This window comes from Schistocerca serialis, chromosome 5 (genome assembly GCF_023864345.2).
Source record: "Schistocerca serialis cubense isolate TAMUIC-IGC-003099 chromosome 5, iqSchSeri2.2, whole genome shotgun sequence".
NCBI lineage: Eukaryota > Metazoa > Arthropoda > Insecta > Orthoptera > Acrididae > Schistocerca > Schistocerca serialis.
Window position 1 is genome coordinate 245,066,646 of NC_064642.1, and position 19,401 is coordinate 245,086,046.

Sequence of the window (19,401 nt, forward strand, 5' to 3'; positions counted from 1 at the left end):
TTTCATATTCAGTCTTGACACGATTACAGCAAGGCATCCTCCATAAATGTAATCATCCTTTCCCACAGAGACTGCACCTGAACATTTACTGAATTGTTTGATTTTATATGCAGCATATTTCAGTGAAATGGGTGTCTAGCAATGGCAGCAACATTGCACCATGTTGTGGTTCGAATAAAGAAGCTGTCTGGGTTCTCAGCTGCAATTGAAAATAGATCAGCAAGGGCAGGTATTATTTTTCTTTGCAGAGAGGATACAAATGGAGAAGGAATAAAGATATTTCTAGAATACTGATAACTATAATATGTAGGCAAAACTATTACACACAGTCCCCCCCCCCCCCCCCCCACACTCTCTCTCTCTCTCTCTCTCTCTCTCTCTCTCTCTCTCTCACCTGAGGTATATGTAGAGTTCCCCAGAAATCTCTGACATAATCATTTTAAGAAGCTTGTGACACTGACTACTAACTACAGCTTCAAAATATACGAGAGTGAGTCAAATGAAAACCTTAAATTTGTAATGGAAAATTTAAATTTCGCGCCATTATCCTGTAAGTTGGTGCTACAAACAGCGTGCAGAATGGCCTGTACGTGGCAGCATAGTGCAGATGCACACATACCATCGCAGTATCAGTATAAAGATGGCTGCCCCACTTGCGACTTGCACCAGGGAAGAACAATGTTCTGTTATTCGGTTTTTGTGTAGTGAAGGTGTGAAACCTATTGAAATTCATCGACGAATGAAGGTTCAGTACGGTGATGCATGTTTGTGACAGCAGCAAGTCTAAAATGGAGTAGGAAGTTCGCAAATGGTGTGACTTCAGTGAAAGATGCTCCTCGTCAAGGTCAGGCACAACAAATTGTGACTCCACAGAACATTGCAGCAGTGAAGCCATAGTGAAGGAAAACCGCCAAATGACACTGAATGACATTGCAGCATGTTTACAGATTAGCTGTGGGTCAGCACACCACATTGTGCATGATGTGCTCCAGTTTCACAAGGTGTCTGCAAGATGGGTGTCACAGCAGCTGACTCCTGAAATGAGAGAACGACAAGTTGATGCTTGTGAAGCACTTCTTCAGCACTTGGAATGAGGTGATTGCTTCCTTGCAAGAATTGTTACTGGGGACGAAACCTGGGTTCACTTCCACCAACCAGAAACGAAGAGAGCAAGCAAGGAATGACACAATTCCTCATCACCAAACCCAAAGAAGTTTCAAGCAGAACCATCAGCAGGAAGGTTATGCTGACTCTCTTTTGGGAAGAAAAAGGCAACATTCTGGAGCATTACATGTCTAGAGGGACCACTGTCACCAGTGCATCATCACACACAGATCTCCTAAAAAATCATCTGCGGCCTGCAATCGAATCAAAGCTACATGGATTGCTGTCAGCAGCAGGTGTCCTTTTGCAACATGACAATGCAAGGACACACACTGCCCATACAACAGTTGCAACAATTACAGACCTGCATTTTGCGTGTCTTCCTCATCCACCATACTCACCAGACCTTCCCCAAGTGATTTCCATATGCCTGGACCACTCAAAGATGCAATGGGAGGAAAGAGGTTCCATTCTGATAAAGAGGTACGCCACGCGGTACACGAGTGGTTGCGCGGACTATCAAAAGAATTTTTTTCTAAAGGAATTTATGCTCTTTGTAAGCACTGGAGGACTTGCACACTTTCTGTGCCATTGCCAGTCTACAATTTATATCCTCTCTTTTTCAACCATCATCAGTTATTTTGCTGCCCAAATAGCAAAACTCATCTACTGCTTTAAGTGTCTCATTTCCTAATGTAATTCCCTCATCATCACCTGATTTAATTTGACTACATTCTATTACCTTCAATTTGCTTTTGTTGACGTTCATCCTATATCATCCTTTCAAGACAGTACTCATTCCATTCAACTGCTCTTCCAAGTCCTTTGTTGTATCTGACAGAATTACAATGTCATCAGCAAACCTCATAGAGTTTTTATTTCTTTTTCCTGGACTTTAATTCCTACTCCAAATTTCTGTTTCCATTACTGCTTGCTCGGTATACAGATTGAACAACAACAACAATGATAGGCTACAACACTGTCTCACTTCGTTCTCAACCACTGCTTCCCTTTTGTGCCCCTCTACTCTTTCTAAAACCTTGCCTTCTAGTTTATCTCCCTTGGATAGATCCTCTATATACTCCTTCCACCTTTCAGCTTGCCCTTCTTTTGTTAGTACCAGTTTCCCATCTGAGCTTTTGATATTTATACAGCTGCTTCCCTTTTCTCCAAAGGCCTCTTCGTTTTCCTGTACACGGTATCTACCTTCCCCCTTGTGAAATATGCTTCTAAATCCTTACATTTGTCCTCCACCCAGCCTTGCTTTGCAATTTTGCACTTCCTGTCACTCTCGTCTTTTAAATATTTTTATTCTCTTTCACTTGCTTCATTTGATATAGCTTTATATTTTCTCTTCTCATCAATTAAATTCAATATCTCTTGTGTTATCCAAGGATTTCTACTACGCCTTATATTATTACCTACCTGTTCCTCTGCTGCCTTCACTATTTCATCTATTCAAGCTACCCATTTGTCTTCTGCTGAATTCCTTTCTACTGTTCTAGTCAATAGATCCATAACACTTCCTCCGAAAATCTCAACAACCTCTGGTTATTTCAACTTATCCAGGTCCCACCTCCTTAATTTCCTATCTTTTTCCAATTTCTTCAGTTTCAATCTACAGTCTATAACCAATAAATTGTGGTCAGAGTGCCAATCTGCCATGGAAATGTCAAAATTTAAAATCTGCTTCCTAATACTCTGTCTTACTGTTATATAATCAATCTGAAAGCTTCTGGAGTCTCCAGGCCTCTTCCACATATACAACCTTGTTTACAATTTGGTCTGTGCTAAATTCTACTAGGCCACTTTCTCTTTCATTCCTTTCTCCGAGTACATATTCACCTACTATTTTTCTTTGTCTTCCTTTTCCTAATATTGAGTTCCATTCTCCCATTACAATTAAACTTTCACCTCCTTTAACTACCTGAATAATTTATTTTATCTCATCATACATTTCTTCAATCTCTTCATCATCTGTGGAGCTAGTTAGCCTGTAAACGTGTACTTCTGTGTTAGGTTTCGGCTTCATGTCTACCTTGCCTATGATAATGCATTCACTTTGCTGTTAATAGTAGCTTACCACATTCCTATTTTCTTATTAATTATTAAACCCACCCCTCCATCACCCGTATTTGATTTTGTGGCTATAACCCTGTATTCACCTGTTCCTCCCACCACCAAAATTCACTAGCTCTCACTATATGTGATTTTGAGCTAGCCCTTTCCCTTTCTAAATTTTCTAAACTACCTACCTACCTACCTAATTAAGTGCTCTAACATTCCACTCTCCAATCTGCAGAATGCCAGTTTTGTATCTCCCAATGATGACATAAGATGTATTGTGATCACAATATAAGAAGCATCATAACGGTTTTCAAAAACCTCAAACTTTGCTACAGAAAGGTGTGAAGCATTCCAGTATTAAAACATTTAATTCATTGCTGAATAACATCAGAAGTCTACTTACAAACAGTGCATTACTTATTACTTAAAAATAAAATAAAGATGTATTTACTTGATAAAACTTTTTATGTGCATGTTTTCAATATTTTGTTTTATTTACTGTTTTACAACATGTGCTCATACTTGTAGTATGTCTTCTTTTGTCCCACTTTGCTTCTGTTTTGTTCTGGTTTGATGTTTTTATTTTCCCTACAACTCTTTAAATTAACTGCACTTTCCCTTGTTAAATATCTTATGTAATTTACATTTGTACACTCTTTGACTTATTCCACATCCTTGCTTCAAATGAATATGCATGTCATTAAAATAAATAAATCTTCCCCTTTCTACCACTACTAATATAAACTGTTTCATTCTTATTGCTTTATTACTTCACCCATTTTCTACTGAGGCACTGAGTTCTCTTATGTGTTTTTATTCATGACAGTACAGATTACTTTTCCTGTACAATGTACAAAATGTATGAAAAACAGCTCTATTGTGCCAATGAAATGGTTTTGCATTCTGATGGTGGTATCAGATATTAGAATGCATATCACTGTACTTCTTCCCAGTACCTCATGAAATTATGGAGTACACATGAATATTTGCTGACTGTGAGCTCACATTCTCTGTAAAGTATAATTTTTTTTCTGTCACTGTGATTAATAGCCAAAGAAGGCTTTCTTTTTATTGTAAATAAACACACAAAATTTCCTTTATATATATTCCTATCTTTGTCTTACATTACAATTTTTGGCTTCTATGACTGCTGATAGTACCATGGAAACTACTCCCTGATGCATCTGCATATGTCCTATCACCCTGTTCCTTCTCCTTGTTACTGTTTCCCACAAATATCATTCCTCCATGACTAAGCAGAGAACCTCTTCATTTCTTATCTGATCAGTCCACTCATTTTTCACCATTCTTCTGTAACACCACACCTTAAATGCTTTCATTCTTTTTCTCTGGTTTTTACACATTCCATTATTCACGATCACATATTTATTCCTCAAATAAAGGCCAATGTTTGATACTTTTAGGCTTCTTTTAGCAAAGAATGTTCTTTGCCTATATTAGTCTGCTTCTAAGATTCTTGCAGTACATCTTGCCTATTATTTTGCTTCTAAGACAACAGGCAAAGAGGTACTTCCGTGCCCCAATTCCCATGTTAAGTTTATTGCTAATCTCATTTCTGCTGCTCCTCCTTACTTCTGTATTTCTTCAGTTTACTCTCAATCTATAGCATGTGCTCATTATACTGTTCATTCCACTCAACACATCACATCATGTAATTCTTCTCCCATTTCACTGAAGATGGCAATGTCATCAATGAGTCTTATCATTGATATCCTTTCACCCTGAATTTTACTCCCATTCTTGAACATTATATTTGTTTTTATCTTTGCTTCTTTGATGCACATGTTGGACAGACTGCATACCTGCTTTATATTATTTTTAATCCAAGGATTTCTGTTTTGGTCTACTATTCTTATTGTTCTCTCTTGGTTTTTCCACATAGCATATATTATTCATATTTGCTTCCATATTACACCTATTTTTCTGAGGGTTTCAAAGATCTTCATTTATACATTATCAAATGTTTTGCTGGTTCCACAAATCTTACGAAAGTATCTAGCCTCTATTATCAAGCACAACATAACAACCACCTTTACCTTTCCTAGACTGAACTGATGGGCACATAACAGTTGATTAATGTTCTTTTCCAATCCTCTGTATTTTATTCTGGCCAGAAACTTTGATGCATGAGCAGTTGTGCTAGCTATGGACATTTCTCAAATTTATCTGTGTTTACTGCCTTTAGGATTGTGTAGATGATACTCTTCCAAAAGTCCAATGACAAGACCCAGTCTAATAGATTCTATACACTAATATGAATAATCATTTGGCTACCACTTTCCCCAATGATTTTAGAAATTCTGAAGGAATGCTGTCTATCCCTTCTGTTTTGTTTAATAGTAAGTTCTACAAAGCTCTGTCAACCTTTATGTCTTTCAAATTGACATTCAATTTTTCTTCCCTCATGTCAATAGGTGATTCCTCTCCCCATCATAGAGGCCTTTAATATACTCTTTTTCACCTCTCCAATCTCTCCATTTAACAGTGGAATTCCATTTGCATTCAGTGTAGCCATTTATGCTTTTAACTTCTCTGAAAGTTATCTGGCCCTTCTTTACGCTAAATTTAACCTTCCGACAACCACTTCCTTTGCAATTTGTTCACATTTTTCTTGAAGCTATTTTCTTTTCCCTTTAGCTTCCCAGTGTTTCCTATTGATTTAATTCCTAAGTGAGTTATATTACTTTATTCCCTTCTTTCCATGAACTTTTTGTATTTCCTTCTTTTGTTGATAAATTAAAGTTTTTATTGTTATCCGAGGTTTCAGTCACCGGTACCTTCCTTATACAGATATTTTACTATCTTGTTTCTATGACTGCCCTTTTAGATACATCAATTTCCTCCCTCAAAAAATGGCTCTGAGCACTATGGGACTCAACTGCTGTGGTCATAAGTCCCCTAGAACTTAGAACTACTTAAACCTAACTAACCTAAGGACAGCACACAACACCCAGCCATCACGAGGCAGAGAAAATCCCTGACCCCGCCGGGAATCGAACCCGGGAACCCGGGCGTGGGAAGCAAGAACGCTACCGCACGACCACGAGATGCGGGCTTTTCCTCCCTCAACTGGACAGTATAATGCGGTATTCATTACTGCAATACCTTCAAGCCTCAGAGTAAGGATGGAATGGTGACTTCAGCACACTGAGAGTTCCTTGAGCTTCTACTTCTCAAGTAATTCTTAAGAATCTAATGAGAAATGGCACAGCGGTGCATGTTGTTGTGCTGACAACAAGTGCCAGGGTTGTTATTTGAAGTGAATGCTGATACTACACAAACACATTTGCAGCTCGCTGTGCTCATGACTCGAATGTTTCAGGTTTCATTTGAATAAAGTTGTGGGACAAATAAGTAAGGCTACACAAAAACTAAAGTCGTGGAGCCACTATTATTTTACATAGGATGGAGATAATATTTATGGCAACGTTTGTTCTAAAAAGCTCTGTAACATTTCAAAAACTACAACAGGCATGACCAGACATCTTAAGTTTCACAATTTATCGAGCAAATGAACACCAATGTCCATGGGTAAAGATGCTCATTCTTCTAATAATGTGAGTCAGACAAAATACGCAGGTATGTACGTTATTCATCCAAATCACATAAAAAGGGAACTCCATATGAAAGGTTGGACAGTGCCTGCAGCAACTGCTGAAGTTGGATTTTTAAACCAGACTGATAACAAGCAACTCCAAAATCACAATTTTCGACGCTTCAGTATGTAATTTTATTGGACTAGTTTTTGAGCAAAATTTATCTCCTTGCTGGAGCAGTGCTCTACATCTTTTGTTTCACTTCAAAGGGGGAACCAAATGACAACAGGAACTAGATATAACACCAGAGGCCATGATAACAGATGATTTTAAACTTCTCTCTGTAATACAGGACATTGGTTTTCAATGTTTTGTTGCACCGCTGGACCCAAAATACTCAATCCCAAAAAATGTGCTACATGACTTAAGGAAATAGCCATACAGAACAAGAGGCTAGAAACTTGGAAATGAAATATTCTACCTGTGTTTCTTTACTGACCAATATTTGGGTCTCACTGAACTGTGAGGCACATATGGCTGTAACGGGTCATTTCGTTAACAGTGACTGACACCTGAAAGCTTTAGCTCTTGAGACATTCTGTTTCCCAGAAAAACAGACAGTGCTAAATATTAATCAAGCATTAGATAATGTGATTCCAAAATGGTACACCGAAAACAAAGTTGTAAGCATCACAACTGACAATGCCAATAACATGATATTATTAAACACACAGATTATTCACAGTGACAGCATATATATGCAATAGATTTCCTGTTTAGTACACACCGTCAACTTTGCTGTGAAAAGTTCTTTGAACAGCAACAGTGAGCTCCGCATTACGAGGGAAAAGGCCAGTTATTTTAAAACAATTAGCTATGTTCATGAAAAACTTCTTAAGATCAAGGATCTAATGAAAAACCTGTATTCAAATTAATTCAGGAAACAAAACCCTGATGGAACAGTATGTTTCATATGCTACAATGCCTACTGGAGGAAAAGGAATGCATTGCAGCCTGTTTATCATCTGTGTATTCAGGTATTCAGAACCTCACAGCTGATGACTGGTGAATTTTGAATGACTGTGTAAGTGCACTGGAGCCTTTTAACTGAAAACTACACCTCTCTTTTGAAAGCTATTCCAATAATCAGACAGTTAATCCTAACCGTATGCAAAGGAAAGTGGAATACCACGACAGTGCAAGAGTTACAGCAACATCTGCAAAACTCGCTAATAGCTAGGCGAGGATTAATAGGAACAAACAGAGCATATGGATGAATCATGTTTTTGTTTTGTGGGAGATCTGTGTTTTTTATTACAATTCTATCATTTTTGTCTTCCGAGAAATGTATGACTGTTTAAAAAAGAATCATGAAGGTTGTACACTTGATACCAAAGTAGAAACTTCATCATATTCGATTTCATGGGAACAATTGCCCCCACAACTGTGATGCAATCCAGGACAGAAAGAGGATCATCACCGGTTGTAATGTCATCTGCCTTTTTATTGCATTGCAGATCTAGATTTCAACTGACAGTGCCACTATTATCAGTGTGTTATAAGTAATCATGCAGATTGGAATATGTTTCATTATAATTATATTCAATCTAACTCAGGGATGTACAAGCATTAGTCCAACTAATGCTTGGATTAAACTGGGTCTTCCAGCAAACATTTGCATTTAAATCTGTAGAATCATATGTCAGATAATTTGTTTCACGCAACATACATCGATTAAACCGAATGGCACAGTAGCGAAAATGAATATATGCAATGCCATAGGAACTCCTAAGATTACTGGAAAAGCCCTCCCATGAATGAAAACATTTTCTGTGGTTGGAATTATTAACTGTCTGTTCCATAACAAATAAAATACAGCAAGATAAAACCTACAGTTTAGCGAGAAACAATTTTGAACAACCTTTGAGTGCGAGTGGTTCCGTGATTGTGTCAGCTGTTTCCTTTTAGGTGTTGTGGGTAGTAAGAATTTGTGTTGAAAGCCTACCATATAATGTGAAATGGTTGAATAGTAACTGGGAGAATGTATGCGCTTCAACATGTCTTAGATGATAAACTGACGAAAGGTAAAAACTCAAACTTGCAGTACTTGTAAATTTAAATAATACTGAATGGAACACACTCTTTAAAAATGCGAAGGTAGCAGGGATAAAATACGGCATGCAGAAAGGTTACCTACAGCTTCTGCAGAACCCAGGCTACTGTTACAAGAGTCAAAGGACGACAGGCAAGCAGTAGTTGAGTAAGGAGTGATATGCAGTTGTAGCCTATCCTGCATGTTATTCCATCTGAATACTGAGTAAGTAGTAAAAGAAATCAAAGAGAAATTTGTAAAGTGAAGTGAAGAAATAAAAACATTGAGGTTTGCTGAAGACATTCTACTACTGTCCGAAGTGGCAAAGGACTTGGAAGATCAGCTGAATGGAATAGATAATAATTTGAAAAGAGGTTGTAAGGTAAACATCACAAAAAGTAAAACAAGGGTAATGGAATACAGAATAAATAAAGCAGGCAATGCTGAGGTAATTTGATTAAGAAATGAGACCCTAAAAGTAATAAAATGGAGATTGGCAGCTGCAGCATAAGCTTTAAAGATGTCAACATCTAATTTAAATTCAAACAATGGAAAATCCAGGATGAATCCCAGTACTGCCCCATACAGCCTCCCATCACCCATACTCCAGTCTTGTCACAAACATAACCTATCCCATCAAAGGCAAGGCTATCTGTGAAACCAATCATGTGATCTACAAGTTAAGCTTCAACCACTGTGCTGCATTCTACTGTGGGCAGGATAACCAACAAGCTGTCTGTCTGAATGAACGGTCACCGACAAACAGTAGCCAAGAAACAACTAAACCACTCTGTTGCTGAGCATGCCGCCCAACATGACGTCCTTCATTTCAATGACTGCTTCACAGCCAGTGCCATCTGGATTCTTCCCACCAACACCAGCTTTTCTGAATATCGTAAGTGGGAACTTTCCCTGCAATATATCCTATGTTCTCGTAACCCTCCTGGTCTCAACCTTGGTAAATCATTGTCCTTACCCATCTAGCTCCTCTATCATTACACAGCTCTCAATCCATTGATGCACCCAGTCTTTTTACTTCTCTCCTTTTCTGCTCCTACTCTCCATCCACCTAACCTCGTGACTGCACCTAGCTGCCTTGCTTTCCACCTTGTCCCAGCATGCTCCCAGCAGCACTTTACCGTTCCTCATACCTCCCCCTCCCCACCCCAGCCTGCTCGTTACACCCCCCGCCCCCTCTGCCTGGTTGCCTCTCCCACAATAAACTGAGGCTCTTAGTCTGGCTCCAGCTGCCAGAGACGGTGGTCATGTGTGTGAGAGTTGCATTTTGTGTGTGTGTGTGTGTGTGTGTGTGTGTGTGTGTGTGTGTGTGTTTATTTCTGACAAACACCTTGTTGGCCAAAAGCTAACTTTAAAGAGTTATGAGGTCTTCGCTGAAGGTATTTGCTGGAGTGCAGCAACGTATGGAAGTGAAATGTGGATGATAAATATTTCAGACAAGAACAGGTTAGAAGCTTTTGAAGTGTAACGATACAGAAGACTGCTGAAGATTACATAAGTAGAATGAATAACTTAATGAACAGTATTTATTTTATTTTATTTTTGGTTAGTCTTCTGAGTGATTTGATGTGGCCTGCCACAAACTCCTCCCATGTGCCAACCCCTTCACCTCAGAGTGGCACCTGCACTCAATGTCCTCAGGTATTTGTTGGATATTTTTCCAATCTCTCCTTTCCCCTACAGTTTTTACCCTCTACACTTCCTCAGCTACCAAGGAAGTTACTCCTTTTATGTCTTGACACATGCCCTACCAACTGGCACATATTCTTGTTAATGTTTCCCCATATTCCTCTCCTCACCAATTCTGTGGAGAACCTCCTCACTTCTTATCAGTCCACCAATTTTCAACATCCTTCTATAGCACCACATCCCAAATACTTTGGTTCTCTTCTCTTCTAGCTAACCCACAGTCCGCGGTTCACTTCCATACAATGATGTGCTCAAAGTTACACTCTAAGAATTTTCTTTCTCAAATTAAAGCTAATGTTTTATACTAGTAGACATCTTTTGGCCAGGAACACCTTCTTTGTCTGTGCTAATCGGTTTTGATGTAGTCCTTGCTTTGTCTGCCATACATTATTTTGCTTCCAAGGTACCATAATTCCTTCACTTTGTCTACTTCATATTCACAGTTTTGCTGCTACGTTTATCATTAATCTCATCTCTCATATTCCTCATTACGTTGATCTTTCTGTGGTTTACTCTCAATTTACAGTGAGTGGCCATTAGACCATTCACTCCATTCAACAAGCCCTGCAAGTCGTCTTCATTTTCACAAATGATAGCAATGTCATCAGTGATTCTTATCATTGACAGCCTTTCATTCTGAATTTTAATACACTCCTGAAACTTTCTTTTCCTTTCGTCACTGGTTGCTTGAAGTGCAAATGTGTGTGTGTACATGTGTGTGTGTGTGTGTGTGTGTGTGTGTGTGTGTGTGTGTGTGTGCACGCGCACGCGCGCCTATACAAAGAGACTGGTACACCTGTCCAATATCATGTAGGGTTCCCGCATGCAGAAGTGCCACAACACAATGTGCCATGGACTCGACTAATGTCTGAAGTAGTGCTGGAGGGAATCGACACCATGAATCCACAAGAGTATGAGGGGGTGGAAATCTCTTCTGAACAGCATGTTGCAAGGCATCCCAGATATGCTCAATAATGTTCATGTATGGGGAATTTGGTGACCAGCAGAAGTGTTTAAACTCAGAAGATTAATCCTGGAGCCACTCTGTAGCAATTCTGGACGTGTGTGGTGTCACATTGTCTTGTTAGACTTGCCCAAGTCCATTGGAATGCAAAACGGACATGAATGGATGTCATCTGTCAGAATCGTATCTAGACGTATCAGTGGTCCCGTATCATTTGAACTGCAAACACCCCACACCATTATAGAGTCTCCACCAGCTTTAACAGTCCCCTGCTGACATGCAGGGTCCATGGATTTAGGATGTTGTCTCCATACCCATACACGTCTATCCGCTCGATACAATTTGGAATGAGACTTTTCCAACCCGGCAAACTGTTTCAGTCATCAACAGTCCAATGTCAGTTTTGACAGGTCAAGGTGAGGCGTAAAGCTTTTTGTTGTGCAGTCATCAAGGGTAAATTAGTCAGCTTTCGGCTTCGAAACCTCATATCGACGTCATTGCGTTGAATGGTTGACACGCTGACACTTGTTGATGGCCCAACATTGAAATCTGCAGCAATCTGCAGAAGGGTGGCACTTCTGTCATGTTGAACTATTCTCTTCAGTCTTTGTTGGTCCCATTCTTGCAGGATCTTCTTCCATTCACAGTGATGTTGGAGATATGATGTTTTACTGGATTCCTGATATTCACGGTACACTCGTGAAATGGTCGTACATGAAAATCCCCACTTCATTGCTACCTCGGAGGTGATGTGTCTCATTACTCGTGTGCTGACTGTAACACAACGTTCAAACTCATTTAAATCTTGATAACCTGCCATTGTAAAAGCAGTAACTGATCTATCAACTGCGTTAGACACTTGTCTTATATAGGTGTTGCCAATCGCAGCGCCATGTTCTGCCTGTTTACATATCCCTCTATTTAATACGCATACCTATACCAGTTTCTTTGACGCTTCAGTGTGTTCCAATTGTAGAATTTCATTATGTAGATCCCTTCTCAACATGACGTCTGCATGACCTGCTCTTCTTTTTCAACAAATCCCTTTTTCATCCACACAGAAGTAATACATACGTTCTGAAAGCCGGACATAGTTTTTCCCTACTACCTATCAACAGTACCTGGAATTTCACATCCTCGAAGTAAGTACTATCAGCCAATCATGTCTCCTAGCTATTAAAAATCATTTTGCATTTTCTTCATAGTCATTCCATCTTTCGCCAAGTCAAGAGATACTTAGCAGTAATTTTTGTCATTATGCATACTGTTTCTCCTGCATGATAATTTTGCGCAGAAATTATTGTTTACTGATAAACTGTGTTCATATATTGTGGGAACATAAATTTGTGAAATATGCATTACTGGCCAATGGAAAATCTGTACTGACTTCATCAATTGTGCTGTTGATGACAGCCAAGTTTGGATGTGTAGTGTAGCATAGCTGAATAACCCGTGTTTGATTCTTGTTTCTTTGTTGAAGAAACTTTGAAAGAAGACTAATTATAGCCTTTCTTAATAAATATTTCAGTTTTGTTATAATAAATGTACTTTTGTACAGATGTCAGTCATATACACGCTACCTATAAAAAATCCTCCAATAATAAGATATGAAAGGACAATTTATTTTCAGATTGGTGGGTGGAAGAGGCAATTCTTTTCAGGTGTACACTTTTTCTTTTATGGTCATCTACAAAATACAGTCTACAAGGTGATTAAATAACTGTGGAGAGCGCAGGAGTGCCACATGCGACGTGTGTAAAGATATTCATAAACATGACTGTGTAGAGCAGCTTCCTCGCCTGGTTTGCACTTCACACTCTTTGCTTTCATTCATTTCACGTATTACTTAACGCACAATATTTTACCAGTCTGTATACGAAGCAGCATATATAAAATGTGATTACAATAAATTATCTGATTTCATCTAAAATAAAAATGTTTACCTACGAAGTCTAACAACAATGGGGTTGAGTAATGCCATCAGAAAAACAAATATAGGACCGAAATGGATACATACTGATGAAGAATGTAATATGTGGAGTGTTCTAGAGGAGACCTCTGTTCAGCAACTGATGTTGAATACCGATTACTATGATGTGGTGGGGGTGGTAGTGGTTATTATTATTTCACTACCAAACTTTTAGTTTAAAGAGTAAGAATAACAACTCACTAAATAGTTTATGAACTGAGTTATCAAAAAGTGTATAATTGAGACTGACAACTAACATGCGGACAAATCATTTTTCAGAGCTAGAGTGTACACACATACATATAAGCACATACGTACACCTATGTGGCTACATTGTTTGTCCATGCTGGCTGCATTGTGCTAGCACTGCAGCTCGACTGGGTTGTGGCGGTGGAGTAGGTGACATGAAAAAGAAAGTGAGGAGCGGGATGGAAGGTTGGGTAAGGGTGGTTGATTACTGTGAGGAAGACGCAGCATGTGTGCAGGATAGGATGCGGCACACACCAGTGGACTCATTTTACTGCAGGCAGAGAGAGTTGTGAACTGTGCATGGTGACATGGTGGTTGTAGTTTGTGTGAGGGAGTTTGAGAAGGAGGCATTTGGGGGAAGAGAGCGTATGGGTGCAGGATGAACGAAATTAAGGTCAAGGGGCAGGAGTGTAAGCGAGTTTTGGAGTAGGGATCAGCAGATATTGTAGCCAGGAGGATTTCACAGTCATAGGATGTAATGATAGGACCATTCCCATCTACATAATTCAGAGAAGCTGGTGTTGGGTGGAAGGATCCAGATGGCATGGATTGTGAGGCAGCCATTGAAATCTAGCACATTGCAGTCAGCAGCACATTGTGCCATTGAATGGTTACCTCATCTCTCGGCCACAGATTGACAGTAACGATTCATTTGGGAAGGCAGCCAGTTGGTGGTCATGTCCACATAAAATGCTGTGTGGAAAATATAGCTCTACATTGGAACAATTTTTGCCATCAATAGCTCCAAACAAAACCAATCAAATCTCAACATTGAATCTTTCCTCTCCCAGTTCATATCATCAAACACTTCCCATACTCCCACACTTTATGGGAGACACAACTAGGTGGTGGGGGTGATGAGGAGGCTGGGGGTGGGGAGGAATAGCAGGTTAGGCATGAGGAACAGTAAAGCGCCACTTGTGGGAGCATACAGAGGTAAGTTGGAGACGGGGTAGGGCAGCTAAGTGTAGTCGGGAGGTTAGACAGAGGGCAGAGGTGGGGAGGTTGGGGAGGGGTAAAAAGACTGTGTGTGTGTGTGTGTGCGTGTGTGTGTGTGTGTGTTTTGGTGGTGGACTAGAGGGCTGTGTAGTGGTGGAATGGGAACAGGGAAGGGCTAGGTGGGTAAGGACAATGACTAAAGAAGGTTGAGGCGAGGAGGGTTACGGGAACGTAGGATATAATGCAGTGAAAGTTCCCACCTGTGCATTTCAGAAAAGCTGGTGTTGAGGGGAAGGACCCAGATGGCATAGGCTGTAAAGCAGTCACTGAAGTAAAGAATATTGTGTTGGGTGGCATGCTCGGGAATGGTGGGGCCCAGCTGTTTCTTAGTCACAGTTTGTTGGTGGCCATTCATGCAGACAGACAGCTTGTATCGGTTGTCATGCCCACATAGAATGCAGCACAGTGCGGCAGCTTAGCTTGTACATCAAATGACGTTTCACAGGTAGCCCTGCCTTTCATGGGATAGGTGGTGACTGTGACCAAACTGGAGTAGGTGGTGGTGGGAGGATATATGATGGGACAGGCCTTACATCTAGGTATATTACAGAGATATGAGCCACGAGGTAAGGGTTTGGGAGCAAGGGTTTTGTAAAGATGGACGAGTATATTGTGTATGTTTGGTGGGCGACGGAATACCAATGTGGGATGGGATGGGAAGGGTAGTGGGTAGGACATTCTTATTGCGAGAGGTAGCCGAAACCCTGGTGGGGAATGTGAGTCATTTGCTTCAGTCCAGGGTGCTACTGAGTCATGAGGGGAAGGCTCCTCTTTGACTGGACAGTGGGACTTTGGGAGGTGGTGAGTGACTGGAGAGATAAGCATGGTAGATCTGGTTGGTTGGTTTGTTTGTGGGGATGAAGGACCAGACTTCAAAGGTCATTGGTCCCTTTTCCCACGACCACCAAACAGCCACAAGGAATAAAAGCAAGCAACAGAGATAACAAGGGACGACACAGAACAAGAAAGACATAGACAAAGACCAGGAAAAAACGGAATTAAAAGCACACAGAGCTGTTCAGTAGTTGGTGACCATGGGTAGGGGGCGGGGAGGGGGGGGGGGGGGGGGGGGGGGGGGGGGGAGAGGAATAGGCAATCACCAAGAGACACACTAAAAACCTCAATCTAAAACTGTAGGTCAAAGGCCAGACTCAACACACAAGAGAGAAACCCTCAGATTGAGCGATAAAAGGCCCCTGCTCGAATAAAACTCAAAACTAAGACTGCCACTGCCGAGTCACCTGTTAAAAGAGCAGGCAGTGCAAATGTCTGTCTGAGCGCAGTTAAAAGCGGACAGTCCCACAAAATGTGGACCACTGCCAACGCTGATCTGCAGCAACATAGAGGTGGGTTCTCGCAGTGCAATAAATGACCGTGCGTCAGCAAGGTGTGGCCAATGTGTAGCCGGTACAGAACAACTGATTCATTGCAAGAGGCTCGCATGGAGGAGCGCCACACACCTGTAGTCTCCTAGATGACCCGAAGTTTGTTGGGTGAAGGCAGGGTGCACCATTCATCACCCCAGGTACCAAGGACTTTCTGCCGCAATACTGACTGGAGATCACGTTCCGAAAGGCCAATCTCCAGGGCCGGTTCACAGATAGCCTGTTTAGCCAGCTTGTCGACATGTTCATTACCCAGGATGCTGACATGACCCGGGGTCCACACAAAAACCACGGAGCGGCCACAATGAGGAAGAGTATGTATGCACTCCTGGGTAGCCATCACCACATGAGAGTGAGGAAAACACTAGTCGATAGCTCGTAAACCACTCAGGGATTCACTATCGATAATGAAGGACTCACCTGAGCAGGAGCAGATATACTCTAGGGCGCGAGACAAAACACTACAGCCATCCAGCAATGAGCGTTGTTCAGAGTGATCCCCAAGAGTAAAAGCATAACCAACTCGACTAACAACCACTGAACAGTCAGTATAGACTATGGTAGAGCCATAAAACGTGGCACGGATGGAAAGAAAGTGTTGGCGGAGGGCCTCAGGAGGGACTGAGTCTTTCGGGCCTTGTGCCAAATCCAGCTGAAGGCACAGGCAGGGCACACACCATGGGGGTATATGTATATGGGCCGGGAAAGAGTTGGAAGAGGGAAAAACTCAAGCCCAGAGAGAAGAGACCGGATGTGAACCACAATCGTACACCCTGAGTGGGGCCGCCGTTCTGTAAGATGGACAACCGAGTTGGGGAACAGGAAATGGCAATTTGGATGCCCAGGCAAGCCACAAACTAGTGCAGCAAAGTTGCCAGTAGTCGTTGGTGCCGAATCCGCAATGGTGGGACACCGGCCTCCACAAGTAGGCTGTTTACAAGGCTTGTGCGGAAAGCTCCAGTTGTGAGTCAGATCCCGCAGTGAAGTATGGGGTCAAGCAACCACAAGGCGGAAGGTGATGCCAAACCGTAAACCAGGCTCCCATAGTCAAGACAGGGCTGAATCAACACCTGATACAGTCGTAGAAGGGTAGACCGATCGGCACCCCAGCTGGTGTGACTCGAGCAATGAAGAGCATTAAGATGCTGCCAGCACGTTCGTTTAAGCTGCCGAATATGAGCGAGCCAAGTCAACCGGGTATCAAAAAGCAATCCCAAAAGTAAATGCTTCTCCACCACAGCAAGAGAAGAGGTTCGCCATCAAGATAAAGCCGTGGCTCAGGGTGAACAGTGCGATGCTGGCAGAAATGCATGACGCTTGTCTTGGCGGCCGAAAACTGTAAGCTGCACGTTACGGGAGAGGGACCAACTTGCACGTGGAAGGAACAAAGCGACAGAAAATTTTGAATACAAATCGAGAGCGGGCCCCTAAGACCACACCCATGAAGTGTGGTGAGGATGTGATGTTGCCATGTTGTGTCATACACCTTCCGCATGTCAAGAAAGACAGCAACCAGATGCTGACGGTGGGCAAATGCCATACGGATGGCAGACTCCAGGCAGACCAGATTATTGGTGGCAGAGCGGCCATTACGGACCAACCCTGAGAAGGAGCCAGAAGGCCCTGAGACTCAAGGAGCCAATTCAACCTCCAGCTCACCATGCATTTGTGCAAATTGCACAGAACGTTGGTGAGGCTAATTGGGCAGTAGCTATCCGCCCCTCCAGGGGGTTTTGCCAGGTTTCAAAATTGGGATGATGATGCTTTCCCACCATTGTGATGGGAACTCGTCCACAACCCAGATACAGTTGTAAAGGTCTAGGAGGTGTCGCTGGCAGTCCACCGAGAGATGTTTGAGCCATATTAGGGCAAGCGGCTAAGGCACTTTGGAATTCCCATCCACTGAATGGAACATTGTACGATTCTGGGTGGCGCGAATGGATGAAAGGCTCTGACATTCCAACACTCTTTCAGGGAGTGGAAGGCCAGTGGGTAATTCATAGAAGTGAAACTCTGAGCATAATGCTCTGCTAGGAGTTCTGCAATCATGTCCGATTCAGTACAGACTGCTCCATTCAGGAAAAGCCCAGGTACGCTGACGGGGGTCTGATATCCATAGAGTCGCCTAATCTTGGTACAAACCTGCGATGGAGAGGTACGGATACCAATGGTAGAGACATACCTTTCCCAGCACTCTTGCTTCTGTTGCGAATAAGGTGTTGGGACCGGGCACAGAGCCACTTAAAGGCAATGAGGTGTTCCAGTGAGGGGTGCCGCTTAATTACAATGGAGGGCCCGCCTGCGATCTCTAATCACCTCAGCTAATCTCTGGTGACCACCAAGGCATAGTCCTCCACCGAGGGGACCTGGAAGAGCAGGGAATTGCAGATTCCACTGAAGAAATGATGCCAGTGGTTACACATCAATGGCATCATGAGAAAGAGGCTCAATAGTGGCAATGGAGGCGAACGAGTCCCAGTCAGAGGTGACTGGGGTAGGTGGAGCTGACGGGGCTACAACAGTTGTAGCGGCATTGTAGAGGAGGTCATACAAACAGGATGGAGGCATTCAAACTTCCACTTAGTCTCAGTGTAGGTCAGTTGGTCCAGGGTCTTATATTCCATAATTTTCCTCTTTTTCTTTAGAATCCTGCAGTCTAGCGAGCAAGGTGAATGATGCTCTCCGCAGTCAACACAAATGGGAGGCAGGGCACACGGAGTACTGGGGTGTGATTGGCGTCCGCAATCTCGACATGTGAGGCTGCAAGTACAGCAGGAAGACATATGACCAAACTTTCATCACTTAAAGCACCGCATCGGGGGAGGGATATAGGGCTTGACGTCACAGCGATAGACCATCACCTTGACCTTCTCAGGCAATGTATCACCCTCAAAGGCCAAGATGAAGGCACCGGTGGCAACCTGATTATCTCTCAGATTCCAATGAATGTGCTGGACGAAATGAACACCTCACCACTCCAAATTGGTGCACAGCTCTTCATCAGAGTGCAAGATAGGTCCCTGTGAAATATAATACCCTGGACCATATTTAAGCTCTTATGGGGTGTGATGGTAACTGACCCAGAGCGCATTTTGGACAAGCCCTCCACCTCGCCAAACTTGTCCTCTAAATACTCTACAAAGAAATGAGGCTTCATCGTCATAAAAGACTCCCCATCGACTCTCGTACATACTAGGTACCGGGACGAATAAGCTTCGCCGCCATCCTTAGCCTTTCGTTCCTCCCATGGTGTGGCCAGGGAGGGGAACGATTTGGGGTCATACTTCTGTGCACTGAATCGGGCCCTC

The 19,401-nt window shown here is 42.1% G+C and overlaps 1 protein-coding gene across 3 annotated transcripts in view; it reads right to left on the bottom strand.

The window, feature by feature from the left end:
- The window catches only part of LOC126482296 (transmembrane and coiled-coil domains protein 2), a 183,931-nt gene that overhangs the window by 34,882 nt on the left and 129,648 nt on the right, over nt 1-19,401 (bottom strand). The window lies entirely within an intron of this gene.